At 41.4% G+C, this 22,563-nt stretch overlaps 1 protein-coding gene across 14 annotated transcripts in view; it reads right to left on the bottom strand.

The window, feature by feature from the left end:
• SLC23A2 (solute carrier family 23 member 2) overlaps window positions 1-22,563 on the bottom strand; it is a 142,766-nt gene that overhangs the window by 108,331 nt on the left and 11,872 nt on the right. For 3 of the 14 annotated variants that reach the window (XM_070247760.1, XM_070247762.1, XM_023626157.2), the window contains exon 1: window positions 1,914-2,029. The exons of 1 other annotated variant lie outside the window; for it this stretch is intronic. The gene's annotated coding sequence lies outside the window, so the exon portion shown is untranslated. Of the gene's footprint in view, window positions 1-1,913; window positions 2,147-14,026; window positions 14,077-17,524; window positions 17,653-22,563 lie in introns of those variants that run through there. 10 more of the 14 variants (XM_023626154.2, XM_070247756.1, XM_070247758.1 and 7 more) reach the window with 9 other exon arrangements.

Genomic DNA, 22,563 nt, shown 5'->3' with positions numbered 1-22,563 from the left:
TAAAAATTCTGGAGGGGTTGTTAACGTCTCCACTTCACAATTGAGAAACAGGCCAGAGAGGCTGATTTCTCCTTGGACAAAAGCCAAGGGCAAGCGGCAAGCAGAGCAGTGGCTCTGAGAGCACAAAGCTGCTCCAGTGGCCTCACAGTCTGGCGAACAGAACAAGTCTCTGAAGATGAGCAGCGGAAAAGGCCTGAGCGGCTGTGTCTGAGGTCATTTCGGAGGGAGCCGAGGAAAGCCCCCCAGCTTCTGTCAGCAGAGGGAAAGAAAGGTTTCTCTCCCTCCACATCTCCAAATGACCTTTGTCACTTGATGTCCCCCACACACACTTTCCAGGATGTCAGCCTTGGGAGCTACGGTAATTTCCCGGGGGTGGCTCTGCCCTCCTGACCCTGAACCCCTCAGTGCCACCCCAGCTCCCAGGTCCATCCTCCCTTTCCTGGGGATGACTTGCACCTTCTCTCCTTCTGAAGGGGATGCCTCTGGAGGGCACCCGGTCACCTCCAGCCACTGTCACCACTGCTGACCCCTGGAGAAGGCACGTGTGCTGGGAGAAGCATTTGAAGGAGCCCTTCAGTCCAGCCTCAAGCTCAAGCCCTCTCCCTGGATTACTCTTCAGACCACACCGTTCCTCTCTGGAATGGTCTCATCCTTTCCTCTGCCCCAAGTGTCAAAACCAAATTTCCTTCTCTCGCCTGCAGAGCGAGGCCAAACTCCACGTTTCCCTAATTTCTAACCACCCATTACACCTGCTCAGTTTTGCTGGACTTTGGGACATTTGCTTACTTCTCTCAACCATCTGCTTTCTTCCTATCATCTGGAAGAAGAAATTCCATTTGCAAATCTCTTCTGCAATATCTTTTTCCTCCGCACCGCACCCCTGCTGCCCCCTAGTCCAGTTTACCAAAAGTTCCGTCTCCTCCTCAGACTTTCCCAAGATAAGGAAAAGGGTGCTCTGAACTTTCACCCACGCTGATGGATTACCCGATGGGTGAAGAGCGGGTCTGCCGAAACTGCACAGCCATTACCCAGGGTGGGAACACTGGAATTCTTCTCCAGGTTAACACCAAGTGCAGTGACCAAAATAATAGCTTTTTCCCGACCTTCAACAAAGGGGAGCCTTTTCCCTGACCGTTAACATACATCCCATGCCTGTAAGTATGTTATACATTATTCTTCTGCAAAGGAGCATGTTCTTCCTAATTCATAAAAAATATATCTATTCAATACAGAGACTGCAATGACTTAGAATCCTATGCCACAGACATATTGTTTTTCTTGGTGTCTGAACCTGAAACCTGAGGTTTTTACAACCTTAAAACCTTAAAAGGATTTAAAAATAGATGTTTTCAGCTATAAAAGAGACTCCAGCTCTCCACAAAGTCCACTCAATCGACATTCCTTTTTGCTTGTGTACTCACATTTCCCCAAACCTCTAAAATTCTGTGTAAAAGAAAACATAAAGGAGCATGGAGCACCTTGGAAGTCCCAGGACCGGACCTCGCTCAGAGAATAAAGTGAGCACCTGAAAAGCACTGATTCTGACATTTTAATTGTGGCACACCAGGTTTTAATGTCACTTTTCTCACTTATTTAGTGAAGGGTACTACCTTCCAAGCACTGCATAAATGTTAATGTTCAATTATTACTTTTTAAATAATGTCTGACAGCACTGAGAAAGACTTCGGAGATGTTCTGGTAACGCAGCTGAGCAAACTGGAGTCAAAGGCTCCTCGCTCACCTACACAGACACACACACACACAGCCAGATGCTCACAGAAAACCAGACACCCGGTCATCGACAGGGGCACACACGGAAACAGACACCTGTGGACCCAGACACATACACAGACAGAGACACACAAGACTCTAATTCCCCAAAGCAGAGCTTATGTACCAAGAAATGGTCTTACCTGCAGAGAGAAATCTTACCCTATCCACAAAAATACTCTTTAATCAGTGCGCCACCACCAAGTCCACGCTGGGTGCCTGTGCAGGGCTGGGATCGCCCTGGGGCTCAGGAGCAGACACCTCAGGTGCTGAAGGAATTTCGGCTTTTATAACCCACACAGGCTCGCCAAAATTGTATAACCACACCACCTAGTCAGAAATGCCATGTATCTGTGTTACACAACAGCCACCACCTGGTTACAAACGGCTACTGCATGCTTCCAGTATGCTGCGCTCACCGGCCGTCTGTAGCAGGCTTCAACGTGGCAGGCTGGATGTTCTACTGTGGAAACCAAGCAGCTGCTGGGATTACATTTCTCAAACCCACACAAATGAGGGAAATTAAAACCTATCTTTCCAAACCCTTCTGTTCGGACAAACAAGTCCAGCCACACTGCCTGCAGCTCAGACAAAAGGGAGATTAATTCTACTCCCTGGTCATTTTTCAGTTCCCCAATTGGGGTCCCAAAGACACTGTTTTCAAAGCTCAAAGACTTTCAGAGATTAAAAATAGATCTCATGCAAGTGCTGAATACAGAGCAAAAAAAAAAAAAAAATCTCAAGGTATGATCTCTTCCCTAGATAATAGGCAAAGGCAACAAATCACTGTAATATTGAGAGCTAAACCCCAAGAGCCCAAGTGACTGTGGTATCTGGTATGCAGGTCCCAGCTGCAGGGCCCCACTGAACACTGGTAGTACCCAAGAACACACTAAAAAAAGCAAACAGGGACTGGCCTAGTGGTGTGGTGGTTGGGTTCACGCTCTCTGCTTCAACAGCCCAGGATTCACGGGTTCAGATCCGGGGCCTGGACCTACACACCGCTCATCAAGCCATGCTGTGGTGGTCTCCCACATACAAAATAGAGGAAGAGTGGTATAGATGTTAGCTCAGGGACAATCCTCCTCAACAACAACAACAAAAAGCAAACACATGCTGACCATCTAGTATTAGTAAGAGGGAAGAAGCCACAGCTGTAGTCACTTTGTCCTTTGTAGTCCTGACTCCAGGCCAGGGCCTGCCAGAAACCTGAGCGGTCGGCACCTCTGCCCCTCGAGATGTGCTGTGAGAGGACAGATAGCTGCCTCCTCTCTCCAAACCAGGCTGCCCTTCCCCAGTCCAGACAGGGACCATGAGGTTCGGCTGAGAAACAGCCAGGCAGAAGAGGCATCTATCTACCAGCAGCAAAGCAGATCTTGGGAGATGGGGTCCCTGGGATAAAGGCAGAAGAGGAACTGGAGAAAAGCAGCTCTAAGTGTTACTTACTCGTGAAAAATCTTAAGGAAATCAGCAGAGAGCGTTAAGAAGCAGACGCCACTTGACTGGAGGAGAAGCCATAGGAGAAGCTGGGGAGACGGCTGGGAGCCAAGCGCTTTAGCTGTTCAGGGGCAGGAGAGTCACCACCACAAGTGCCCAAAACACAGGTCACATGTGACACACCCCACCCATCAGGTCAACACACCCAAGTAGACAAGACACCCCATGCTCAAGGTGAGCTAAGAGGAAAAATCCAGTATGTGGCCTGTAGGAAAAAATATTCCACTTTCTGTATCCTGAATACAAGAACTGTACTTAGGATGTTCTGTGAACACTCTAACCTCAGAAAGGTTCTACTGCAGGAACCAAAAGAAAATTTCAATTTGGAACAAAGAAGAAAAGAATTAAAAAAACTAATAAAACAATTATATGAAGAAATCAGACTGAGACCAAGAGACAATAAGCTGGGGTGGTAAAGAACTGTAAGGAAACTAAAAGCACAAAGTTAACCTAGAAGCAACAAAGAGAAGTTAAATTGTAGAAAACAGCAGAAAATTGAAAGGTGGAGGAGAAGCTGGAGAAACTTCAAGAGACAAGGAAAGGTCCAGAACGGCAGTAACAGTTCAGAGATGAGTAGCACGGAGGGAAAAAAGCAAAGAGCAAAGCCAAGAGGTGAATAATCAGTGCTTCTCAACTGGACTTGAAAACAGAACAAAGAAGCCTGTCATGTTGTATGAGTCCATTTATATGAAATGTCCAGAACAGGCAAATCTACAGTGACAGAAAGTAGATTAGTGGTTGCCTGGGGCTGGGGTGGCAGTGGGGGACAGGAAAAGGGAGTGACTGTTAACACATTCAGGATTTCTTCATGGGAGGGAGAAAATGTCCTAAAATTTGATTATGGTGATGGTTTCACAGTCTGATTTACTAGAAGCCATTGAACTATACACTTGAAATGGGAGAGCTTTACAGTATGTGAATTATATCTCAATAAAACTCTTTTAAAAAGAACAAATGGAACAAAGATATAAAAGATACAGAACAAAAAACAACTATTCTGAGATTAATAAAAATCTGAGTATAGAGATTACAAGAACGCACCAGATCCATGCAAAATCAGAGAGAAGAAACCTATACTTGGACACACTCCAGAGAAAACATTTAACTACAGGATGAAAAAGTTATAGAAACATCTAGAGAGGAAGAGAAAATGTTTGGTTTACTTAAATAGTAGCAATAATTAAGATTAGCCCCAGGATAGTCCAAGACAGCATTAAATGCTAGAAGTTAATAGAAAAGGAAGATCTATAAAGAACTGAAGAAAAGGTTTTCCCAAAGGATTTTATACCCAGACAAGCTGCCCTTCATGTGGGAAAGCCAAAAACTGTAATCTCACATATGCATGGGCTGAGAAGGAAAAATGAAAAAGAAAAAAAAAATAAAAGCTTCAGGCTATATTCCAATCACATAAGACGCAAAATTCACAGAGGCCAGTAATATACAAGCTGCTAATAATGTATGACAACCAAAATCATCAAGATGGGGACAAAACTAAATAATGAACATAAACCCAGTTATAAAACTGAACACATACATCAAATTAGTCTCTAAGCATATGCTATGTAATGTAAAAAAATGTAATTAATGACAATAGAGCAGATCAAACAAGGGTACATTAATAAAGACTGAAGACAGGGGATAAGAAGATGCTAAAGCCCTTCTCCCAATCAGACAGGAATGGAAAAATACCATGAGATCTTAGCCAGGACAACTGGAGAAACAGGTTTTTTTTAATGTTTTTTACTTCAAGGAAACCACTATTAGAATTTGAAACAGACTAACACGAACTAAACTTGTAAATTAATTATATTCATTTAACCAAAAATATTCTCCGATGTATCAAAAAATAAATGGTCAAAGGGTCACATATGTTTGGTGACAGATGGAAACTAGACTTTGGTGGTGAACATGATGCAGTCCGTACAGAAGCTGAAATGTAATACTGTACATCTGAAATTTACACACTGTTATAAACATTGTGATCTCAACAAAATAAAAAAAAAAATAAATCCCCAAAGACAGACCTTAAACAAAGCAAAACGAAAATACACCAACATTAATGCTGTGTTATTGTTAATGTCAGACACAACGGAATTCATGCCAGAGAGTATTAAAAGGGGGGAAAGGGTCATTTTACATTACTAAAATATAAAATTCACAATAGAAATATTACGTCAATTTTTATGTTCTGAACATTCACTGAAGTAAGGCCCATAATGGTCAGCAATATAGAAGTAATGACCAACAATTCATAAACTACCTATCTGTCTCCAGGAAGATGGGGGGCAAGAGGGTGGAGGGGTACGAACACAGGTCTGATCTCCACGTTAATTTTATTCTGTATCGGTTAAAGAGTCTCACCAATATAAGGAGCAAGGCTAACATAGTAAATTCAAACTTTGCACCCCATAGAAAACAGAGCTTTATTTTCAACAGCCAAAGAGCACTTGCGAAAACTGACCATCACGTCAAATGAAAATTTCAGCCCCCACAGAAAAGGAATTTCTACTTCTCAGTGCCTGACCATGATGCCAAAAAGAGAAAAAACAATTATCCACCAAGAAAATCTAGCAAATCTTCAAAAATTGTAATTTTCTCCCAAATAACTGTTGGGTCAAAGGTGAAATGGAAACTGTAAAAACACCCTTACAATTAAACAAGAAAGAATAAGCAACAAAATACCCTAAAGAAAGTAAAGAGAAAAATTAGCTAGGAAATAAGCAACAGAATTGATACATTTGGTAAATACATCCAAGAGGCCTCTTAAACAAGCCTCCCAAGGCCAAGGTGGATAAAGACCTTCCACTCAAAAATTCACGGGGCCCAGGTGGCCTCCCAGGCACATCTCTCCAAGCATTAAAGGACAGCCACTTCCTAAACTACTCAGACAGTACCAAAGCACTAGGAAAGGACAAAAAGCTTGTCAGTTATTTTAGAAATCTACCATAATCTCGATCCCAAACTTGACAAAGCACAAGAGAAGGAAAAAAGCTAGTATTACAAGTCACATCTACAGGTAGAAGGGAAACTAAGATCAACAGAAACAAAAAAGGCATTTGACAAAACTCAACATCAATTTTCAAATAAAACCCTCAGCACCTTCCAACATAGAAGAAAAATGTCCTCAAAAAGAATCTCTATCTCTGGCCAGCCTGGTGGCATAGCGGTTAAGTTTGCCCACTCTGCTTTGGCGCCCCAGGGTTCACAGGTTTGGATCCCAGGCGCGGACCTAGTACTGCTTGTCAAGCCACTCCGCAGCGACATCTCACATAAAACAGAGGAAGACTGGCACAGATGTTAGCTCAGAGACAGTCTTCCTCACACACACACACACACATACAAAAGCATTCCTATCTCATGCCAATAGCCAATGAGATACCCTGAAAAACCCAGACGGGGCCCATCAGTGCCAGAAACAGAAGCGAGTCTGATGGCCTCCATTATAGAAGACTGTTCTGGAAGTTCTAACTAATACAATAAGAAAAAGATTTTAAAGTTCAAATATTGGAAAAGAGAAAACAAAAGAATTATTTACAGGTAATGGGTCAGAAAATGAGTTCTAAAAAAAATCACTAGGAGGCCCCGCCCCATGGCCGAGTGGTTAAGTTCACACACTCCGCTTCGGCCGCCCAGGGTTTCACCGGTTCGGATCCTGGGTGTGGACCCAGCACTGCCCATCAAGCCATGCTGAGGCAGCGTTCCCACACAGCACACCCAGAAGGACCTACAACTACAGTATACAACTATGTACTGCGGGGCTTTGGGGAAAAGAAGAAGAAACAAAAAGAAGATGGGCAACAGGTGTTAGTTCAGGGCCAATCTTTAAAGAAAAAAAATAAGAGCTAGAACATGTCACTTCAGGAAGGTAGCCAGCGACAAAATGAACACAGACAACACATCACACACACCAGCACTAACTCACATGGCGCCCCCTTTCCACAGTACTGTACACGCACATGTGCAAGTGTGCTAAGAAAGCAGACGGGGATGTTCCACGCAGTTTACAGACGTGATCTCTGTAAAGTGGGATGAGAGGTGTTTTTCTTTGTGTTCATCTCATTTTCCTAGTTTTAGACAGGCCCCTCCCACTGTACTGGGGGCAAAATTAGCAGGAGCTCAATTCTTAGTACTTCTACAAGGTTAGGACATTTGGAACAAAAAATAAGGCAAAACAACTAAAAGGCTAAACCTGGCCAAATTAATTCTTCAGAAGTTAATTATGCTTTGAAAATATCTAATTTGATTAATGTAATCTCTGATGTATGTTTTCCCTTTAAGGACATAATCTAAACTACCCTTTTTTTTTTTTAAACCTTACACATTTGGTGATTACTTCTTCCTTTCCTAATAAATGTTACATATTGACATTCCAGTGCCCCTACTGTTGTAAAACTGCGTAAAACATCAAAGGAGCTTTAGGATTATCAGCTGGACAAAAACTACTACTCTGATTCTGTAATAAGCCAAACTGAGGGGAAAAAAATTAAATGTATTGACTAACAGCACCCTCTAGTGTTACAATATTTAAATGGCACTTGGTAAAAGTAAGAAATTATAAAATATAAAATTGTTTTTAAGGGGCCGGCCCGGTGGCACAGCAGTTGAGTTCGCATGTTCTGCTTTGGCGGCCCGCAGTTCGCCAGTTCAGATCCCAGGTGTGGACACGGCACCGCTTGGTAAGCCATGCTGTGGTAGGTGTCCCACATATAAAGTAGAGGAAGATGGGCATGGATGTTAGCTCAGGGCCAGTCTTCCTCAGCAAAAAAGGGGAGGATTGGCAGCAGATGTTAGCTCAGGGCTAATCTTCCTCAAAAAAAAAACTGTTTTTAAGAAACTATTTTGGAAAATTTCAAACATAAAGAGTCGACAATTAAAATACATTTTCATTTCATATCCAATTTATTTCTGATTACACATTGCTTTGATTCACGTGCCAACTTCTCTTCATTAGCAGAAGTGTCAGAAACCAACAGATGTCTCCAAGAGTCCTCTCTCATTCAACTAATTAAACTAATAGAAACCCTGATTTTAAGTTGGGCACACAAGCAGCTAAATTCAGGCAACATTTCTCAGCCTCTCTTGCAGCTAGATGTGGCCATGCAACTAAGTTTCAGCTAATGGGATTGGAGAAGAAATCAGCACGCCCTCTCCCTTCCCTCTCTCACTGGCTGCAGGAACCATGTTGAGCCATGTTAATGAATCAATACGCTAGGAACGGTGAAACAATAAGAAAAAAGGAACCAGATTACATGAAAAGGAAGTTTCTCTTCAAATTTGGGTATGTTAGGACAGTCAAAACTATACCCTAAAAATAAAAAACAAGCAGAGAGAGAAAATCTGGCAAGAAAACACATTTGGAATAACCCCAGCTACTAAGTTTTCAAAACGAATGGATCAATACATATTTCAAACCTGGCTAAATGTCATTTTCCTTCAGAGGAACCAAATGGAAGGATCATGACAAGGGGTAAACATCTGGGTGGGATGAATAAATTCACTGCTCCCCTTGACTATCAAAGACTAATTAAATTGGCTTCTCTGGCAGATGCTTAAAAGCTGGCTAATCACTCATAATCTCAAAGCATGACTCAGAATGTGTGCTGACAGCACATGTCAGAATTCGGCAATAAAAGTAAAAACAAGCATATCCAACTCTGAAAGTCAGTCCATTACGAAGACTGCATCCTTTAAACTCAAGGTTCACATTACAGTGTGTCTGAGTCACCACCATGCACTAGAGTACAGGGGTAGTGGGAAAACAGCACTCCACTGGGAATCCGGAAGCCCACCTTGTAGACACGCGTGGTGGTGTACACCATGGGCGGTGCTGTAAGTGCAGGAAAGTCATTACCCAGTGGACCTGAAATGTCTTGCTCTATAAAATAAGGGTGTTGGCCTACATCTGTGGCTTCTGCACTTCTGTTTTTAGTAATGGAACAAGCATCCTCAAATTAAATCTTATTCAAAGCCTAGGGGGTGGGGAATCACACAAGTAGGTGGATGACGTCATTAAAATGAGATCTCAGTACTCTTGGCCATAAAGTTTTAATACATATTTTCCAGAAATAAAACCCCCCAAAAAAAGTCCAACCAAAAAATCAAAGATGTTATAACTTAACAAACTTCTCTGACAGCAAAAAAAATACATTGACCAAATTTTCTAGCAGCAGATGTTATGCTGCTCTGTACTGCCTCTGCTTCATTCTTTGGTTACCCTTACACAATGCTCTGATTTTGAATTAAGGCGGAAAAAAGATCATCCAAGACCAAGGAGGGCAAAAATCAATTACTTTACTCATTTTAAAATAATCAACTTTTAATTTTCATTCTTTGGGTTAAAAAGCTATATGACATACCTATTAGAACGGCTAAAACAAAGAGAAAAACTGCTGAGAGAACCCCAGGTGCTGATAAGGACACAGGGTGACAGGAACTCTTGCAGACTCCTGGTGGTTATGTAAACCAGGACAAGTGCTTTGGAAAACAGTTTGGCCATTTCTTATGAAGTTAAAACATACATCAACCCTAAGACCCAGCAATAGGACTCCTGGGTATCTACCTAGAGAAAGGAAAACTTATGTTTGAACAACAATCTGTGCATAAATGTTTAAGTGGTTTTATTTACAATAGCCAAACACTGAAACAGCATTCACCTTCACTAGTGAATGGACGAACAAACCATGGCATATCCCTGTTAAAACAAGGTACCATTCCACACCCATCAGATAAGGCAAGAATAAAAGAGCTTAACAACAGCAAGTGTGGGCACGGCTGTGGACAAACAGGACTTTTTCCACTCTGTTGCCAGAAATGCAAGCTGGTTCAAAGACTCGGGAAAACAATTTGGTAACTAGCAGGTTGAAGATGTGTGTGCACTACGATCCAGCAATGCCACTTCTCAGCACACTCCACCTTGCTTTTAACAGTACACAACCAACACATCAATAGGAGAATGTATAAATAAGTTCAGGTATGTTCAAACAGTGGGATAAAACAGAGCAGTTAAAATGAATGCACTCTAGCCACTTGGGGCAACATGGCTTGAAAACAGATTCCTGAACGAGCCAGTAGGTTCCAGAAAACATACCACATAAGATCTTTTATTTAAGGTTTGAACTCATGCAGTCAATACTGTATGTGTTTATGGATACATAAACATGTAATATAAAAGTAAAAATAGGGACTGCAAAGTTACCTCTGGGAGAGAGGGAGGGAGACGAGATTAGCAAAGCATACAAAGAGGGTATCTGAAATGTTTTATTTTCTTTAAAAAAAAAATCTAAAGCAAAAACAACATGCGTAGACTTATTAGATCTGGGTTTCTGGCGTATGAGTGGTCATTCTCTCATTTTCTTCATATTTGAAATTTCACAATTAAAAACAAATTTTTGACAAAGACAATCTTTAGGAAAGATACACAAACATACACACAAAAGCTGGTAGAAGTGACTGCCTCCAGAGAGGGGAGCTGGATCAGACAGGAGGCAAGCAGTTTCCGGGTCTGTCCTCATGTACCTTTTGGATTCTGTTCCATGTATATCCAATATCTAATTTTTAAACTACAAATAAATTTGATGTCGTCTTAGCTTCCAATCCAACCTCTCCCTAGGAGAAAAAAAATCTATCTAAAGTAATTTTATTTAAGACAAGGAAAGGCCAATGAAGATGTGATCGAGATTCCAGCCCAGACTGTGCCATGAACGAGCTCTGTCACCTGGGAGGTCATTTAACTTGCCCCTCTCCAAGGGTTGTGCCACTTCTAAAGTTCTATCTTCTATGAAAACACAAGCCTATCTCCATAAGCCAGAGATAAGAAGGTCTAACTATGCCACAGGGAGAGATAAGCAGTTCCCCCGTAGACCTGCAGTCTGTTACAACAGCTCCACACAGACCATCTGTAATGATTGCCTCATATCCTCTGTGGAATAACGTGGGGAGAGACGCACACAGCTAGTTACTATTTCTCAATACTCGATGAGGTAGGAAGACAGGAAGTTGAGGGAGCACTTATCTGACAACTTATTTTCTTAATGAACTAAGAAGCAGAGGTCATAGGGGAGAGGAAGGAGGCTGAGCTGAGATTGGGAAAAGGATGAGTAAAAGGAATGACATTAAAAAAATACAGAACTCAAGGGTCTGAGCCCAAAATTTGTAAATATGTAATGGAGAAAGTCACCTTGATATCTGGTTTGTCTCCAGCAGAGTGCAACTGACAAAAAAACACAGGAAATCTCAATAGTAGGACTGAGCCACTGAGGTAGGATGCCAAGTCATGGGGCGAGTTCAGAGAGTGAGGAAAACAAGATGCTGGTAAGACGACAGTCACGTGATTCCCTGTGGCAACCACGGCAGGTAAAGAGGGTGAGGAAAGCAAGAGGAAGACAGAGAACACCAATGTGCCTGAGGAACAGGAACAACGTGCCCGAATGAGAGCGAGGAAGGACAGGACGTGTGCACAGAGGAGACTCTCCAAGCTCAAGATTCCAAGAGTGTCATGTGGGAGATGACAAGGCCCAGGAGAGGGGAAGTGAACTGGAAGCAAAACGCCCATGGAAAAGATCATATGAAGGGATGGCGAGGTCCAGAGACCGGATGAGCCAACGACTTAGAGATGATATTAGAAGACAGCGGAAAGAAAAAGTAGCACGCCAAGAGCCAACATTCTTGAGAAACATTGGGAATGACCAAGAAGTTGGCAGACAATGGTGAAAAAGTAAAGCGAGAGTGGTACCACAGATTGGGTGAACTTCAAAACTCACGGGCAATGTCAAATTAAGGCTGGAAAACAGCCTGCTAAGTCTTTCCACCTGGAATGCTGCAACATCTGGAGAATTCGTATTCATATTTCAGATTTCTCTTCAAATTATCAATCCTCAGCAAATCCTTTCCAGACCTCTCTTCACTGTTCCCTCCAAACTGAAGGGAGTAATCCTCAGAATGACCACAATTCATATCAAGTCTCCTTCTTATTCAAATTTATGCTCTTCTTGAGTTCATGCAGTGCAGAATCCACATTTTTCTGAAATCTATTTAGTTCCTAAGTTTTGGCTAGCAAAAAATAAGATCTCAGAGAGTAAAGAGTATACCTAAAACTTTCTCCAGCAAGCCACCACCTCAGGAGGCAGGTTCTCTGGCATACTGGCTTCAGGACACCTTAGCAGCACACACTGAAAAGCAGTCTACTTGGCTGTAAGAATTCCTAATACTGTCAAGATTCCTTTTATATTTTAACGTGATTCTCACTGTGTTCCTGACAGGAATATAATTCATGTATAAGCTTTCTTATAAAAAATGTGAAAAATCCAAAAGAGCATAAACAAAACCTATCTTTCATAATTCATTCAACAAACTCATAAGATTATCCAATCACGTTTTTAATTCCCTTTAGCAGGCAGGCACTTGGATATACTGTTAGCGGGAGTAATAACTGGCTTAACATTTCTAGATGGTCATTTAACAACATCAGTAAAATACACATAGCCTTGGACCCAACAATTCTACTCTTAAGGAATTTATCATAACAAAATAATTTTAAAAGGCTAAAATTTTTCATTATGAGACTGTTCACTAAAATAGTGCTTAGAATAATCCAAAACTAGAGGGGAAATTATTAATGTCTAAAAATAAAAAACTGGTTAAATTGTAGGTACATTCCTGTAATAGAATATTGTGGAGATTAAAAAATTGGTACTGGGGCCGGCCCAGTGGTGCAGCGGTTAAGTTCGCAAGTTCCGCTTCGGCGGCCTGGGGTTCACCAGTTTCGATCCCGGATGCGGACACGGCACCACTTGGCATGCCATGCTGTGGTAGGCGTCCCACATAGAAAGTAGAGGAAGATGGGCACAGATGTTAGCTCAGGGCCAGTCTTCCTCAGGAAAAAGAGGAGGATTGGCAGCAGTTGGCTCAGGGCTAATCTTCCTCCAAAAAAAAGAAATTGGTACTAGACGTATTCCCTGGGATGGAATGTGTTGAGTGTATCACTGAGTGGAGGAAAAGGCCAGTTACAAAGCAGACATGATAACCCCATTACAGTGTGTACAGAGAGAAAACGGAGGAAGCACTGGCAAGGGGGGTGATTACCACTAGATCACAGGGTTATAAGCGACTTTCTGCTCTTAATTTTCTATAATGTGTGCATATCACTTTAATTTTTAAACCATAAGTCACTGCCGAAGGACAATACTGAGATAAATATGCAGGCAAGACAAACTAGAGGGAGACATTAAGGGACTCAAAGTGGAACACACACGCCATACTGATGTAGGCACTGTGCTCCTGAAACAGCAGCAGGGCGGGTCAGCGCTTCCCTGTCACTAGACGCTCACGGCCCCCATTTCTGAGAAGCTGCTGACAGCAGCAGAGTAACTAAGGAGACGAGAAGTGTGGTCAAGAGGCAGGCTCTCCAAACGTTCTGCAAAGCCGTGTTCAGGAGGTCCCGATTCTCCTGTTCTTCCTCATATCCTTCTACTCTCTTCAATCTTCCAAAGGCCATGCTTGTCTAACAACAGTACTGTACTTCACATTTTCCTAGGCCATCAGTTCTTTTAAAAGAAATGAGAATCGTTCATTGGACCCTAAACTTTAATGTGTCTAAAATTATAAACTACAAAATGTATTTGTGATTCTTGGGTAAAATAGAAAATTACTAAAAAAAATTTTATATATAAATACATATATGTGTAAGTATGTTAAGGATTTATTTTATTCTCAAATCAGGCACAAATGAATTAACATCTAGAAATACTGCCTATCGATTTACCTGTTGAATTGGTTCAGAAGCCTTTTCCAAGCAGTAAGAAACCTCTCAAACTGAAAGGAAAAAAAATGAGAAAAGGGAAGCTGATCGAGGCATCATTCAACTATGAGTATATGTTATCATGCAATCTGTGACAAGTGGGTGGCATTACGAAATACCCAAAAACCCAAAAGCTTACAAGCTGAAAACTTATTACTCAGTGGCAGATAAAGCAACGTGGGCCTTGAGCTGTGCCACCAGCCCCATGTGACTACTGAGCACGTGAAATGCAATCAGTCCAACTGAGATGTGCTGTAAGTGTAAAATACACACCAGACTTCAAAGAATTATTATTTAAAAAAGTAAAATATCTCATTAATAACTTTATATTGATTACATGAAGTTTTAACATTTTTTATACATTAGGTTATAAAACATATTACTAAAGTTAATTTTACCAGCTTCTTTTTACTGTATTTAATATAATTACTAGAAAATTACATATGGGACTCCCATTATAATTATATTGGACAGCGCTGGTCTAAAGAAAGTGGATACCAGGAAAAGAGAAAAGTAAATGCTATTTCAGAGCACACAACCACGGTAATCATGATCGGACTCCAACCAAGGAGTGTGTTCTGACACTTTGATTTACACACACACACACACACACACACACACACACACAACATAGGCAGGGCCATATATCTGAGTCCAAACAACAAAACAAACCCTCTATTACCACCCCTCCACCACAGTCAGCTCTGCAGCCTGCACTGATGGAGGGGAGCAGGTGCATACCCTGACTTCTCAGCACTGGGAGAAGGACAGAAAGAGCAGATGTGAGAAAGGCCAGAGCAGAAATCCACGTGCTAAGAAGCACAAGCCCAAAGGTCATAAGGGGAACCAAGGGTTCTTCAGGGAAGCTCAGAATCAGCACAAGAAATCTAAATAAAATACAGGATCTGGGGCCGGCCTGGTGGCACAGTGGTTAAGTTCACACATTCTGCTTCAGCGGTTCAGGGTTCGCAGGTTCGGATCCCGGGTGCGGACACAGCACCACTTGGCAAGCCATGCTGTGGTAGGCGTCCCACACATAAAGTAGAAGAAGAGGGGCACGAATGTTAGCTCAGGGCCAGTCTTCCTCAGCAAAAAGAGGAGGGTTGACAGATGTTACCTCAGGGCTAATCTTCCTCAGAAAAAAAAAAAAAACACAGGATCCATCCAAGACTAAACACTACTCAAATACAGAGGGGCTTCAAAACTACTGAATTGCAGATTCTGGTTTCGTACAGCAAACCTAAAACAAAATAATACCTGTAATTAAAAAGAATTATCATTAGAAGGAATGGGACAAATTTACTGACGAGATTTTTCCATACCAAACGGAAAGTCAGCAAATGATTCAGAAAATTTGTAAACAGCTGGTCTTAATCCAACACTAACACATTGATTTTAAAACATACCCAACTGAAGGGGCCAGAGCTGATCTAAGATGCTTAGAACCTCTTTCAGAGTGACCGTTACACAACTCTCCCATCCGCCCGCCTCACCTTCTTATGTAAGCTCCGCAATCATCCTTAGTGTTTACAGAGGTTTTTGAAACTACTCAATTTTTCCCGTAAATATTTAATTCTCTTGTTGCTACTGATCGAACTATAAACAACGCAGCATTTTTATATAACATGGTTAGTAATGAGAAACTGGGACACTGACGTCAACAGCCCACAGTCTGTAAACCAAAAACACCAGAATTACCAGACACGGCCTCTCAGAAATCAGCCACCAACAAAACAAAAATTTCTCCTCACTCCTTCAAGTTTTTGATCCAGTTTATGTCTAAGTCCCTCGGCATCTGTGGATCAACTTCTAAAATGCGCCTCAGTCAGAACCAGGCAATGGTCTGCAGGTTCTAGGCAGTGGGCAGAGCCGGTGTCCTCAGCTACGAACAGCCAGGCAGTGAACTGTCACCTGTATGCTCGGAGCGATGAGAAAAAGGGATGGACAGAGGGAGCGATTTCAAAGGAAAAAAAAAATCTAAGACTTGGTGTCAAAGATGACCTTTGGGAAAAAAACAAGAGAGTGTCCTTCGGAAGTAAGGAAGGAAAAGGGCATGACGAGGCAGGTGAGGAACAAGGTCTGGGCATGCAGACTTTGGGCTGGCAGGAGCAGGTGCATTTGGCAAGTGCTCACCAAAAACCACCAGAGCTTCGAAAGAGAAGCTCCGTGAAAGAACAGAGCAGAGAAGGAGATCTGCGGATGGAGATACAAAGGTGTAACTGACGCTCCCAGCTGGGAGACCACTTATCTTGTAGGTATCCCGGATGGAACTGTCTCCCCCTCACCTCCCTCATCGTTAATAAATAACACTTTTGAGAAAGTAACACATACAATTTGACGATGACGGCTTACGGGGAAAAAAAAAGCTACACACAGAAAACAAAGAGAATAAAAGAAAAACACAAAAATGTTCACAGTGGTCTCATTAGGTGGTAGGATCAAGGATACTTCTTTCTAATTTTTGGAATTTCCCAAGTTTTTAAAATTTATTTTTTAAATAGAAAGCACAGCCTTCTTTTATTAGAGAATGAAAATAAACATTTTCTGAAAAGGAGTGATCCACTCTAAGCATCTGGGAAAGCTCTTATAATGGTACACCTAAATAGTGACTGGTACTGTATGTAAATTAAAAGTAAATAAATAAAAATACCACTCACATAACATTTTACACCCACCAGACTGAATAAATTTAGTTGTGAGAAGACAAAGTGTTTGAGAGAATGTTTATCAGTAGGGGTGTAAATTCTCAGCCTTCTCTGCAGGACAATTTGCCAATATCTACCAAAATTAAAAAACCGAAAAATCTTCCACTCTATGCCCAACAATTTTACTGCCAGGAATTTACTTATGATTATTCTCCCCAAAATATATACAAGAAATTTCACTGCAGTATTGTTTATAATAGCAAAAATTTTAAAATAACCGAAATGCCCATCAAGCTTTTTGGGATGAAGGAGACAACAGCAGAGGAAAAAAAAAAAAAAACAAGAAGGCATGCTCCTTCGTAATGTCTATGTGCTTAGTCTCACTACTTAAATTGCAGAATGCCTGAACAAGGGTGAAGGAACAGCTCTTAAAGCTCTTGATCCCCAGGACTCAGACCTGTGACCCTGACGGAGAACACCAACAGCAGTAGGTACGCAAATGTTCACTGATAAAAAAATTGAAAGTACGTAAAGGAAAACGAAAATATTTACCTCCTACCTTGTAATGAGTATAAGCAGCAAGACTATGCCCGTTTATTGTCTAGTTTAATCTACTTACTCGGAATTTGGCCTAAAGAAGCCCATTACCTTATCATTAGCATTAACCTAACAATTCATTATTCCCAAGATTGCATTTAGACCGCTGCTGACATGTGCAAAGGGTGAGAGGGCAAGCATAAGAGTTCTAACACCAAAGGGCTGTCAGCACAACTCTATCACGAAACTCAGCGGGACAAAGACCGGGTTTCAGACGCACCTAAATGCTGTGACATGCACCTGTCCATACGCTTCCCGGTACCAGCCGCTGAGCTACATCTCCTTGTCCTGCCGAGGTCCAAGGTCAAAACCACATGGGGAGGCCCGGTTAGCAGAGTCAAGACCTAGCTGGAGAAAAACAAATGGTAAATAAAAATAAAGACTAATAATAAACCTAGCAGGAGTCACTTGGTACGAGCAGACTTCTCCCTCAGCTGTGCCCAATCCTGGAACCCGTTCTATTCCTTCCTCACTCCTAAGGAACATCTCTGAGGCCCCAGCCTGTCCCTGGGCAGGATCACAAACTCCCCGTTTGCACAAAATATTTTGGAATATGGTATTTTAGAACACCTTGGAAAAAGCAATTTTGCATTCAATTGGGTTTTTTCCTTGATAATTTTTTTCCCCAGCTTTTTCTCCCCCAATCTCCCCAGTACATAGCTGTATATTTTTAGTTGTGGGTCCTTCTAGTTGTGGCATGTGGGATGCCGCCTCAACACGGCCTGATGAGCGGTGCCGTGTCCGCGCCCAGGATCTGAACTGGTGAAACCTTGGGCCGCCAAAGGCAGAGCGCTCAAACTTAACCACTCAGGCACAGGGCCGGCCCCACCTTGATAATTTTTTAACTCCATATTCCCTAGCACAAGGCCTTGATTCAAAACAAGTTTTTAAAGATTTTAGTTCTCACTATGTGCCAGGCATTGTGCGACACATTATACATGCATAATTTCATCTTCACAACAACCCTTGGGATCCCCTGGGCCCACACTTTACAGGTAAGACAATCCAAGAGGGGTGAGGCCTCCTGGTCAAGGTCCTGGAGCATGCAAGAGATGTGACAGCGCAGGGGTCAGAGCCCATCAGGACTATGACAGCAGAGCCCTCATCTCTAGTCGTAACTCCACATGCCTCAATGCCACCACTAGAATAAACTGAAATTACTATGTTTGTGGGGAAAACAGAAGAGAAGATTTAATTACTCAAAAATCATGTTCTTTTAAAGCCTCTTAAAAATGTATTAAAACATTGGGAGGGTGCTTCCAAAAGAGCTGGGTCACATTCTATTTCTTAAACTGGGTTATCAACAGGTCACCAGATGTTCATTTTATTGCTTATTAAATGGATGTGTTTTGCATACTCTTGTACCTATGCATTCACTTTACAATAAAAAGAACCCAGAGCTTGACTCGCTGTCTCTCAGAACAGCCAGTGTGGCACCAGTCATGAGCCTGGCCCTTCGTTATGAAGAAAAACCCACCAAGTGACACAGGTTTAGCCAGATCCCAAGTTTCTTATTGGAAAATACTTAGGCTACGAATCTTTCAATTCCACTGTTTGTTCCAGGCGAGTTAGCATCACCATTCACCGATGTTATCAGCACATATATGCCATTAGACTTGTACCAGCCCAGCATTCAACGAGTCTCCAGTGATCCATATTTTTCTTAATTTCAGAAACTAGACAGTGGTCTTTTGCCGTGTAGGACAAAATATATTACTCATTTTAAGTGATGAGAATATGAATGCAGAAATTATGTTTTCCTCTAAATATATGTCGCACGCAAGGCAAAAAAAAAAAAAGGGAAAGGTAACTGATTCCCCAAAATAAAATCTTCACAACCACAAATCTATTTTAAGCTGTGTTTATTAAAAATTTACAGAGTCAGAAGGGAGGCACAAAGGCAACATCCATCAATGAAGATTAGTCAAGAAGAGGAATAATGGAAAGATGGAACATGAATGGAACATGAAAAAAGGTAACAAAAGAAAAGCTTTAGAAGAACAGCTTATTTTCAGTTAAATAAACTGTAATAATATTTACTGTTCTTTGAAAAATGCAAGTTGCACAATATGGATAGTATAATCCCACTTTTATTAAAAGTATAATTATACAGTACATATTTGTGGGTACCACAAAGGGTTAGAAAGGATAAACATCAAGCCACCTCGAAGTGTAGGGGGTAAAGAGGTGGTGTGACTTTCAAAATTTGCTTTATACAATTCTGACAAGTTAGAATTATTTTCCAACATGTTTATGCTTCTTTGGTAAAACCTTTAAAGAGCTAAAATATATTAATTAAAAAAAAGGTCCATGAGGGCAAAGCTGCAAATTAACAAAATGTCATGTTAGCTACGAATCAGAAAAACTCTGAAAGGGCAAGTGAAGGTACCCATGAAGATTTATTTTTGGCAAGTATTTTTTTAAGCTGATCGGTAAGACGAGTACTTGGAAGGACCAGCTTTCTACTCCACTGAACAGCTATCGGAAACCAAAACACAGAACTGGGTCAGAAGTTCTAATACTGGAAAAACACACATGTATTTTGGAGAAGGGAATCTCTGAGAAAGGAATGAAGCAGGAGGAGCCACTCAACAAAAACAAGACTGAGTTATCAGTGAGCATCCTTGAACTTGTGTCACAGCGCCAGCAGAACACCCCTCCCCTCCTTAAGTTCTCCCAGATTCTGGAAACATGAAAACCGGCCCTTTGCACACAAGGCTACAGGACTGAGATCAAAGCCCAGGCCCCAGTGAGTAATTCAGAGGAAATGTCACTTAGAGCACAATGACACACCACCTGACTTTCCCCAATAAAGGCCACTCAGAACTCACAAGAAAATGTTCACAGTGCTGCTCTTGTTTCTTAACTGGAGTTTGCCAAAGTACTATATGCCTTGACTTCCAGACTTCGATGTCAGAGAGAAAACACATTCGCCAAAAAGTTTTAGGGGAAATATAGAAGCGTCATCTTTGTATTTTACCATTTCCTTAAAAATGGATGTTAACGCTTCAGAAGCAGGAAGGATGTAACCCCAAGGCCAATACCATCCACCGGCCGGAAACTTTGAGCAGCCGAATCATTGCATCAATTCAGTAGATGCCAAAGAGGCTGACAAAACACCTACTCCTGAGTTAAAAAGCAAAAACCTCTTCAATAAAAATTCAAATGACACCTGCTGAATATGACAAAGAAGATCTTCTGAAAACAAGGGCAAACACAAAACACGACGGACTATTCCCGCTTTAACATTTAGTTCGTATTTTTGAAAGGACTTCCAAAAGCAGTACACGTACGTACCTGAAAATCTTGATGAAGTGGACAAGTTTTTTAGGAAAACTATTTTTTGAAAACCAAATAATAAACAAATAGAGGAAACTACAAAAGCGAAGAACTGTCCTCAAAAAAAGTGCCAGGCTCAGACTAGTTCACAGGCTAGTTATTTCTTAACCTTCCCAGTAAGAAATGGGAAATGGGAAACTCTCCCAATTCCTTCTGGGGAAACTGACAAGCTAACAAAAAAAAGTAAAAGAAAAGAAAACTGTATGTTAACCTTACTTGCCATTCCTAGATTCTTTTTTAACTTTTGCAAATATGACATGCGAAGAATGACATCTGGTTTCAATTCTTGACTTCTTTGATCCGTGCGTCTACAGTTCTCTTACGAACTGTGAGTACCTTTTATCCATTTTTTCACTACGTTTATTTTTTTCTTATTCATTTGTAAGAGCTCCTTATAAAGACATTAACCCTTTATCATGTTGCAAACATTTTCCCCAGAAAAAGTAAATGACTGCTTTTTTCCACACTGTTTATGCGACTCGAAATAAAGGATATATTTTTAATCTCTGAGTCAAATCTAGTATCTGTTTGCAATTTCTTCTAATATTTTCGTGATGAGAAAGTCCCTCCCCATTCCAAGATCAGAGAAATATCTGCCATCATTTTTAGCCAGATATTTTGGGTCAAAATCATTTTAAAACGTTTAACAGCCATCCCTTTAAAAACGCATATGCAATAAAACCACTGTTCGAGGAAAATAACTAGATGAGTATAATTACATTCATTCTAATCATAGAACAAGTAAATGTCCAATATTTAAGGACTGGCTAACTAAATTACGACAGAAAAATACTTCATAATAAAATACTACCAAGTCATTCTATAGTATACTATCTGATAACATGGGGAAACAGTCATGATCTCTTACCAAGTGGGGGAAAAAAAAAAATAGAACATCTCCATTTTTATATAAAAGCTACAATTATTTGGCAAGTTAGGCAGCCTAGATGCTGACCTAAATATTAACGGTGATTCCCCCTGGGTATCTTATTTCTTTATGCTTTTCTGTTTTACACATTACTAATGAACATGCATAATATTTGTGATTAGAAAAAGTTTAAAGTTCATAAATACATATGCAAAACAAGTCACTAAAAGTAATTTTGCCCACATGCTTAAGTTGCAACTGTCTTTCAAAAAAATTTTAAAAGCCTTTCCTTCACTTAACATACCTAATCCCATATTACAAATCAAGCAATAAACACTTAAGTCAAGAAACACGGGGGCTTCGACAGTCTTCCCAGTTACCTGAGGATCTGAGGAGTAATGCCTGATTTACATTCCTGGCAAAACAACCCAGTTAAAAACGCAGCCCAACGGCAATTGGTGGTAATATGTCAAACTCAGCTAACACAAACAGTTCCATTTTCTCCTTAAACTCTGCCTTAGCCTGTGAATAAGCAGTGTCGAGTTCAAGGTGAAAAGCCTATTTTACGTACGCTAACCCTAAAGCCTTTCCAAAATGTCTAGGAGTGATCAAGATTAGATCATAATCTGATTAATGTGACTCAGGGTCAGAATTCTGAACTCAGAACCAGGAAAGACCTGGAAACGGTCATGAGGGAGTCCCAGGCGGGCTGTTTCCCCCTAGCTGTGCCCCAGTGTCTGACCCACCACTCAGCCGAAGAGGGTGCTTGATAAAACTGCGTGGGACAATGAAACAATGAACACAAAGGGCTCAGAAATCCCAAAGCCCCACCCTCCGATGGCAGTGGGGGGCACCGAGGGGAAGCAGAGACAAACCCAACTGGAAGCAGCGGGAGAACCAGAACCCAGACGGGATTCATTGCTCACCAGAAACTGTCAAGAGGAAAATAACGCCAGGATATGCGCAGAGGGCGCTTGGTGCCTGCTCCCTGTGCGTGCTACACGCATTACTAAATTCCCATCCACAACTTTAAGGAGTTAACAAGACTAACA

The sequence above is a fragment of the Equus caballus genome, chromosome 22, assembly GCF_041296265.1.
Source record: "Equus caballus isolate H_3958 breed thoroughbred chromosome 22, TB-T2T, whole genome shotgun sequence".
Lineage (NCBI taxonomy): Eukaryota > Metazoa > Chordata > Mammalia > Perissodactyla > Equidae > Equus > Equus caballus.
Note: the sequence above shows the minus strand (reverse complement) of the source record. Positions and strands in the feature narration are given on the sequence as shown.